Here is a 9,564-nt window from a genome sequence, read left to right as displayed (position 1 = left end):
CCAAAGTCCAAGTTTTTCCGATGCCTCAAGACCTGGAGCAACTTGCCCAAAGTCACACTGCCTGTTAGTAGCAGAGCCCTGTACCCAAGCCCACTGTTAGGAATGGCTGATAAAGGGATTTGTACTGAGTGATTTCTTTTTTTTTTTCCTTTCCTTTTCTTGACTTTGTTTAAATTTTTTTTAATTTTATTTGTTTATTTTAAATATTTTATTTATTTATTCATGAGATACACGAAGAGGGGCAGAGACATAGGCAGAGGGAGAAGCAGGCTCCCTGAGGAGCCTGATGCAGGACTTGATCCCAGGGTCCTGGGATCACAGCCTGAGCCAAGGGCAGAGGCTCAACCACTGAGCCACCCAGACGTCCCTTATTTATTTATTTCAGAAAGAGAGAGAGAGAGAGCACACAAGGAGGGAAGGGGCAGGGGGAAGGCAGGTTTCCCACTGAGCAGGGAGCCGCCCATGGGGCTCTATCCCAGGATCCTGAGATCATGACCCGAGCTGAAAGTTAATGTTCAACTGACTGAGCCACCTTGACTTTGTTTTTAATGGAAAATTTCAAACATACACAAAAAATAGAATAATAATATAGTGAACCCCAAATACCCATTATCCAGCTTCAGCAACTACTGACAAATAGCCATTATATTATTCATTTATACCTTCCTACTAACCCTCTCCCCCATTACTTTCAAGGAAATCCCAGACATTACAGTTAATTTATAAATACTTTAGTATCTATCGCAAAGAGATAAGAATTCTTAAATGCAAAATTAATATTGTGAAAATGTCAATGTTACCCAGGGCTATTTACACGTTCAACATGCAATCCTAACAAAATACCATGGACTCTTCTTCAGAGACTAGAACAAATTAATTTAAGATTTTTGTGGAACAGAAAAGACCCGAATATCCAGGGGAAAATTTTAAAAAAGGAAAACCATATCTGGGGGCAACACACTGCCAGATTTCATGTTGTACTACAAATCTGTGGTACATCAAGACAGTGTGGTAATGGCACAAAAACAGACACAAAGAACCAATGGAACAGAATAGAGAACCCAGAAATGGACCCTGAACATTTATGTCAACTAATATTCACAAAGGAGGAAAACGATCCACTGGAAGAAGACAGTCTCTTCAATAAATGTGCTGGGAAAATTGGTCATCCCACATGCAGAAGAATGAAACAAGACCACTCTCCATGCACCATACACAAAGATAAACTCAAAATGGATGAAAGATTAATGTGAGACAAGACTCCATCAAAACCTAGAGGAGAACACAGGCAACACCATTTTTTGAACTTGTCCACAGTAACTTCTTGCAAGATACATCACACAAGCAAATAAGTAAACAAAAGCAAAATTATCTATTGGACTTCATCAAGAAAAAAGGAAGCTTTTGCACAGCAAATGATACAGTCCAACAAACTCAAAGACAACCTACAGAAATGGAGAGATATTTGCAAATGACCGTATCAGATCAAGGGCTAGTTTTCCAAGATCTATAAAGAACTTCTTAAACTCCACACCAAAAAACACACAATCCAATTCATGAAATGGGCAAAAGACATGAAAGAGAAATCTAAGAGGAAGACATAGACAATGGCCAACATGCACATAGAATATGCTCTTATCACTTGCCATCAGGGAAATACAAATCAAAGCCACAATGGAGATACCACCTCACACAGTGAGAAAGGGAAAATTAACAGGCAGGAAACAACAAATGTTGAGAGGATGCGGGAAAGGTAACCCTCTTACACTGTTTGGTGGGAAATGTGAACTGGGGCACACTCTGGACAACTGTGTGAGGTTCCTCAAAAGTTAAAAATAGACCTTCCCTACGACCCAGCAATTGCACTGTTGGGGATTTAACCACCAAAGAGAATCAGATGCAATGAAACGCCGGGACACCTGCACCCCGATGTTTCTAAGCAGCCATGTCCAAAATAGCCAAACTGTGGAAGGAGCCTCGTGCCCCTCCGAACGATGATGGATAAAGGAGATTGTTGGTCTATGTATAACAATGGAATATTCCTCAGCCATTAGAAACACAAAATACCCACCATTTGCTTCAACGTGGATGGAACTTGAGGATATAAATGCTGAGATGAAGTAAATCAATCGGAGAAGGACAAACAGTGTATGGTTCTCATTCATTTGGGGAATATGAATAATAGTGAAGGGGAAATATAAGGGAAGGAGAAGAAATGTGTGGGAGAAATCATAAAGGGAGACAGAACATAAAGACTTCTAACCACTGGAAATGAACTAGGGTGGTGGAAGGGAGGAGGGCGGGGGTGGGGTGAATGGGTGACGGGCACGAGGGGACACTTACGGATGCAACCTGGGTGATATTCTGTATGTTTGGTAAATTGAAAACCAATAAAAATTAATTTATTAAAAAAAAAGAAATTCTTAAAAAAAAAACCCATAAAACCATGATTACCATCTCTAGAAAGAGTAACATTAACTCTGTAATATCATTTACTATCCAGTTGATATTCAGATTTCCCCATCATTGTATTTTGCTTTACAGTTATTCAGATTGGGATCCAAACAAGGTCTACATAATTTATTTGGGTCAGTGAGTTACTGTTGAATAAGAAATACATCCCTCAGGATGTAGATTTTGTGGTACTGTCAGTTTAAAGGTCCGTATAATCCCTGGGTAGCTCAGCGGTTTGGCGCCTGCCTTTGGCCCAGGGCGCGATCCTGGAGTCCCGGGATCGAATCCCACAGTCGGGCTCCCGGTGCATGGAGCCTGCTTCTCCCTCTGCCTGTGTCTCTGCCTCTCTCTCTCTGTGTGTGACTATCATAAATAAATAAAAATTAAAAAAAAAAGTACAGCTACATGCAACAGCATGCATATATTTTATAAATATACTGATCAGTAAGGAAAGCAAACATAAAAAAGGAATAAATATTCTGATTCCATCTGCAGAAAGTTCAGAGGCAGGTGAAACTAATCTATAGCGTTAAAGGTCAGGAGAGCAGTTGCCCTTGGGAGGTAGTTACTAGAAGTGGACTCAAGGAGGCTTTTGGGGCCTGGTGACATTCTCTTCCTTGACCCGGGTATGTTCATTTGATGAAAATTCATCTAGATGTACCCTCTGGCTTATGCAGTTTTCTGTGTGTCATATCTCAATAAACATTTTACATAAAAATCTTTTTAACGTAATGAAAGCTTTTTTGAAAAGTTCTAACTCATTTATGGTCTCAGATTTTTAAAAAATGAACTTATTTTGAATAGTGCATGAAAGTTCGCAAAGTTTACTCAACTGTCTTTGAACTTAGTGGTTTCCAACAGCAGATACATTTTAATAATGAGCTTCTCTGTATCATAAACCTGGAGTTGAACTTTGCAGTAGTGTGCAGTGCACAGCTGAGTCAGCCTATTTCTGAACCATATATAGAGGATGAGACTTAGCATTTTTTATGGCCCACTGACATTAGGGAGCATCTTCACTTCCATTCTCCTGATGTTGGTGTGGCAGGAGAGGCAGGACACCAAGAGAGAGCAAGGAAAAGATTTCTTTCCTTTCTTCTGCCTTAAATATGAAGTCAAGGGACATGTGAATGCTGGAAGGAGTCTTCAATCATCTAAAGAGTTCTGGCCATCAGGCTTGCTGGGCCATGGGGTGGACCCCTAGCTAGGAACAGGTAGTCAACTGTTTCAGCAGAGTGTGTGTGTGTGTGTGTGTGTGTGTGTGTGTGTGCGTGTGTGTGTGTGTGATCTCTTTTATTGGGAGAAATTGCAGGGCCCTGGTGATATCCCATCATATTTATTTGGGAGAGACATACATAGATAAATGGATGAGCTTCTTTCCTAGTTATAGGGGCACATAGAAAGCAGATATTGTCTTTTTTTTTTTAATGGATCTCAGAGAATTTTATTTTATTTTATTTTATTTTATTATTTTTTATAACATTTTATTTTATTTTATTTTTAATTTATTTATTTATTTATTATAGTCATACAGAGAGAAAGAGAGAGAGAGGCAGAGACACAGGCAGAGGGAGAAGCAGGCTCCATGCACCGGGAGCCCGACATGGGATTCGATCCCGGGTCTCCAGGATCCCGCCCTGGGCCAAAGGCAGGCGCCAAACCGCTGCACCACCCAGGGATCCCTCAGAGAATTTTAAATTACAATTTTACATGCTCCACTGAAATTGTCCTTTGGAGAAAGCTAAGAAAGAAAAAAGGTTGGAGAAACTTGACACTCCAATAATCTCAGGCTCATCCATAGAAACCTAGTCAGGGCAAAGATCTCATTTAAAGTTTAAATCTGGGGCAGCCCTGGTGGCTCAGCAGTTTAGTGCCACCTTCGGCCCAGGGTGCGATCCTGGAGACCCAGGATCAAGTCCCACACCAGGCTCCCTGCATGGGGCCTGCTTCTCCCTCTGCCTGTGTCTGTGCCTCTCTCTCTCTCTCTGTGCCTGTCATGAATAAATAAATAAAATATTTTTTAAATAAATAAAGTTTAAATCTGGGATGCCTGGGTGGCTCAGTAGTTGAGCATCTGCCTTTGGCTCAGGTCGTGATCCTGGGGTCCTGGAATCAGGTCCCGCCTCAGGGAGCCTGCTTCTGTCTCTGCCTCTCTCTGTGTGTCTTTCATGAATAAATAAATTTTTTTTTAAAAAAGTTTAAATCTATTCATCTGCTGTGTGTCACTGTCATTACAGCACTTCTCTTTAATGTTTACTGAGCAGGAACAAGAGGTTCTCTGAGAGATTTAATGTTTTCACTGCAAAGGTTTTCTTTACCTCCTAGAAATGTAACCTTTTACATAAGGCTTCTGATGATTACACTTATAAGTGCATTATAAGCTTATAAGAGGTACTCGCTAACGAGATATTTTATTAGTGTTTTTGAGTTAAGGGGGGTATTTGTTATCAGCCATTGGTTTTGTTCCCCTAAGCTGCAAATAACCTTGCAAACCCTTGATGCTTAACCCACCCACCTGCAGAAACGAATTCTCCAGAATGATGTTAATTAGCCCTCCACTGGAGGCTGTGGCAGTTTCTTGTTCAACAGAGAACTCTCGACTGGTTCAATTCTCCTGTTAAAAAAAAAAAATCTAAGTTTCTTCTGACAGGTCTGAACCAAGCATAGCACAAAACTTGATTTTTCCGCAGACCTCTGTATGGAAAGGGCAAGCAAGTGGATTTCTAAATGGGAGAGAGGCTTCTAGCAGAAATTGCGGGGGTTTCATGTTCTCTGTTCTCAGGGCAGAGATAGAGCCTCAAGCAGTGGGGCACAGCAGCTGCCTTTCTTAGGGATCACGGCCCTGATTCCACTTGTCCCCATCTGTCCTCCTGGGAAGGAAAAGTCCCCCTATAGTGGCACCAAGTCTCAGGTCTCAGGTCATCCTCCTGAAACATCTTCTGTGTCTTTAGTGCTATCCCAAAAAGGTGAAGAGTTGGAGGTATGACATATGGTTTTCTGCCGAGATGACTGTTTATGCTGCAGAATTAATGTTCTTCACAAGAGTCTCGTTCATCCCTAGAACATTTATTATGTATCACCTATGTACCAGGCAGGTTTTGCTGTGCTCAACCATGGGAATTTGAGGAGAACAGAGGGAGTCCTTGGAGAGGCTCTGGGACTCTTCGTTGGCACACTCTGCTCTATGGGCATCCCTGTCTTCATTGTACCCTCTTCCCTCCAGGCAACAAGACTGTGTAGTTTGGGTGAAATATGTAATATTCCTAAGAAGCATCATTTAACCTTCCCCTAAAGGACAATAGGGGGGTTGGGGGGGGAGAAAGTGATACTGGTGTAAAAATGGAAAAAGACAAGACTTAAAAAAAAAAAAAAAAAAAAAAAGAACCATTGAGGGATGTTTGACCTTCCCTTGTGGACAGCGTGTGTTGGCAGCATTTCCGTGTTCTTTGTCTCCTCCTGGCAGGAGACAAATTTTCCCAGAGCAGCAACATCCTTTATCCACAGACCATTTCAGAAATGCTATCTCTAAATTGCCAGCAGAGGTGGAGGAGTTTTCACTAAAACTGTTGACAGAGCAAAGCTGCTACGAGATCAAAATCCGGCTCCTTGAAATTCCTGGGCTGCAATTTTTGCAAGTTAGAGCCAGACAGTGGTGGGCAGAGAGATTTCCTTGGGAGGAAGGGTGTCTGCTTCGCCAAGGTGGAGGAAAACATGGTGGTGGTGGATTAGGGAGAGGGTGTGCAGCTGAGAAATTCAGACAATCTGTGGCTCAAGCCATCCCGTAAATTTGCTGCCCTGCAGTGATTCCTCAAAGTAGAAACATGGCCATATCACCTGCTATTAGAGTCCTTGACAGGCTCTTTGCCTTGCCCTTTGCCCCCTAAGGCCAAAGATCCTTAGCCTGGCACAGCAAGGCCTTCACTACTTGGCCCTGGCATCTTTCTTGCTGCCCCCTTTTCTTGTTGCCTTTTATGATCCAATAATACTGGGTTACTTGCCATCACCCCAAGCGTCATGTTGGTTCCTCTGTCTTGATTGACCTCTTTGAAAGAATCCCCATTCATACTTAAGATCATCTAGTCCGTGGGATGCCTGGGTGGCTCAGCGGTTGAGCGTCTGCCTTTGGCTCAGGGCGTGATCCCAGAGTCCTGGGATTGAGTCCCACATCGGGCTCCCTGCATGGAGCCTGCTTCTCCCTTGGACTGTGTCTCTGCCTCTCTCTTTGTATCTCTCATGAATAAATAAATAAACTCTTAAAAAAAAAAAAAAAGATCATCTAGTCTGGGAAGACTTCTTTGACCTTTTCTAGACTGGGCTGGATGCTTGCTCTCTGTCTCCTTCTCTACAGTTAGTTCTGTTAGGACATGGATTGTGATTTTGAAACCTTAGGTCCCCAGCACCCAGCATGGGGCCTGCTGGATCTCTAGCCCTTGCCTGAGAGCCATCTGGGAACACAAGCCCTCCGTGGGCAGCCTCGCTCCCAAGGGGGAGGAGAAGGAGAAGGGGCTGGGCTATCCTTCTAAATTCTGAGTTACAAGACTCACTCCTCCCATAAGTTACAAGACTCTTTCCCCTCTTGGGAAGAAGGGTAGAGGTGGGGAGGAGCCTAAAGGTTCAGAATGTCAAATAGTTCACCCTCTCCCCCAGCAGGACCAACTATTGCAATAGCTCTGTAGCATTTATGCCACATGATTGCTAACTGAATTTCTTTTCTATGACTTGACTATAGTCTCTGTGTTTTTTTTTTTAATTAAAAAGTCTTTAATTTTATTTGTTTATTTATTTGAGAGAGAAAGTGAGAGCGCAAGCAGGGGGAGTGGCAGAGGGAGAAGAAGCAGGCTCCCCACCAAGGAAGGAGCCCAACCCAGGACCCCAAGATCACAACCTGAGCAGAAGGCAGATGCTCAACTGACTGAGCCATCCAGGTGCCCCTTAAAGTCTTTTAAATAAAAGTAATATGAGTATATGGTTCAAGAAAACACTACTGGTACATATGGATGGCCTCATCATGAAAAACAACAATATTCTGTTCCAGTTCCCTATAAGCCCAGAGGTAATGATAGTTCACTCCTTTAGGATTTCTCCTAGTTTCCTTCAGCTCTCTAGTATCTCCCGATTTGGAAGACTGAGCTGTTTAAAGCACAAAGCTGACCAAATCACACCCCTTGCCTGAAACTGATGGCTGCCCTTCACAATTAGGTCAACCCCTTTCCTGGGCCAGGCCTGCTTCCTCTGACCCTCCAGCCATTCTTGTTTTATTTATTTTTTTCTTTTCTTTCTCCTCATGCTACTTCTATTTCTACATCATTAGAGTGACCGGGCCTTTGTGTAGTCCCCTCCCCTCGACTGTGGACTAGACCTTAGTCGCCTAAGGAATAGAATTTGGCAGAAATCATTGGATATTGGCTTCATGGTTGGGTTACAAAAAAGACTCTGACTTCTGTCTTGCTCACTCTTTCCTGCTCTCTTCCTTGTTTCTTCTGGGGAAAGCCAGCTGCTGTGTTGTAAGCTGCCCTGCAGAGAAGCCCATGAAGCAAGGAGTAGTAACAGCAACAGCCCACTGGAACTGGATCCTGCCAACACCATGTGAGTGTGCTTTGAAGTGTATCGTTTCCTGGTCAAGCCCTCAAGTAAGACCACAGCCCCAGCTGACATCTTTTTTTTTTTTTTTTTAGATTTTTATTTTTATTTATTCATAGAGACAGAGAGAGAAAGAGAGAGAGAGAGAGAGAGAGAGAGTCGGAGGGAGAAGCAGGCATCATACAGAGAGCCTGACGTGGGACTCGATCCAGCGTCTCCAGGATCACGCCCTGGGCTGCAGTGCTAAACCACTGAGCCACGGGGGCTGCCCCCCAGCTGACATCTTAACTGCAGGCTTATAGGAGACCTTAAACCAGATAATCCAGCTCTGCCCAGAGTCCTGGCCTGCAGAAACTGTGAAATAATAAATCTTTGTTTTCCTAAGCTGCTACATTTTGGCATAATTTGTTACACAGCAATAGATAGGTAATGTAGTCACTATGCCATATTTTTTTCTGCTCAGTCATTGAGTTTTTAATCCCCTTCCCTTAAATCCCCCCTACTCTACCCCTCAAAAACAATGTTAACAGATTGGATGTTCCTTCCGTGCTTCTTTCTGTGCTCCTAGTCATGCACAAAATATTAAGTGTGTGCGAGAGAACTACCAGGCCATTCCATTTTTTAAATTAAAGATTTTATTTATTTATTCATGAGAGACACACAGAGACACAGGCAGAGGGAGAAGCAGGCTCACTGCAGGGAGCCTGATGGGGGACTCGATCCCAGGATCCCAGGATCCCGGGATCACAATCTGAGCCAAAGGCAGATGCTCAACCACTGAGGCACCCAGGTGCCCCTCCATTATTTATTCTTGAATAGCACTTTCTAGCTTTGTTTCTAACATAGGCACCCAAAGTACCCCTAGTGCCTGTCAATTATAGCTGTGCTTTCCTCCCTGCTGAAAGGAAATCCTAAAGAATCTTGTATTTTACATAAGCAATTAGCAGCAGCTGGCAAAAGCAGCAGAAATAAATCCATGCTTCTATTTTTTTCCATGGGAATCTGGGACTCTGCTTTACAGTCCTAAAAAACACAGACAGCTCTGAATAACCAAGCATGTGCTGCTCTGAAATTATAGGTCCTCACAACAGGGGACACGAAATTAAAAGTCCTTTTATTTTAAACAAACATCCCAGCCTCTCTCTAACCAAATGGGTGACAGTGTTCAAATAATTCTGGGATCCTTGAGGATTAAGTTCCCCAGTCTGTTTCCACAAAGTATAGGAACCCTGGGCTTAGCGCTTCAGGCAGTCCTCGTTCTTTGCTCCTCCCCAGGTTCTGTTCCCATTATTGTCGCTGCCTTCGCCTCCTCAGGCAAGCTCCACTCCTGCTGCTCCCAGATTGCTGTCTTCCCCCTTGGTGACACTTGGGTCATGAAGTACTATAATCTTTAGATCTCATTTTCCCACTGATAGGCTGAGAGCTCCATGCAGGTAGGATTTTATCTGTCTTATTAACTGCCACGTCCCCAGGACCTGGCTCCAGCCCTAGAACACAGTGGGCATCTGATCAATGATTGCTAAAGGAATG

Source organism: Nyctereutes procyonoides, unplaced genomic scaffold (genome assembly GCF_905146905.1).
Source record: "Nyctereutes procyonoides isolate TBG_1078 unplaced genomic scaffold, NYPRO_anot_genome, whole genome shotgun sequence".
Taxonomy (NCBI): Eukaryota; Metazoa; Chordata; class Mammalia; order Carnivora; family Canidae; genus Nyctereutes; species Nyctereutes procyonoides.
This window is presented reverse-complemented; position numbering follows the sequence as displayed.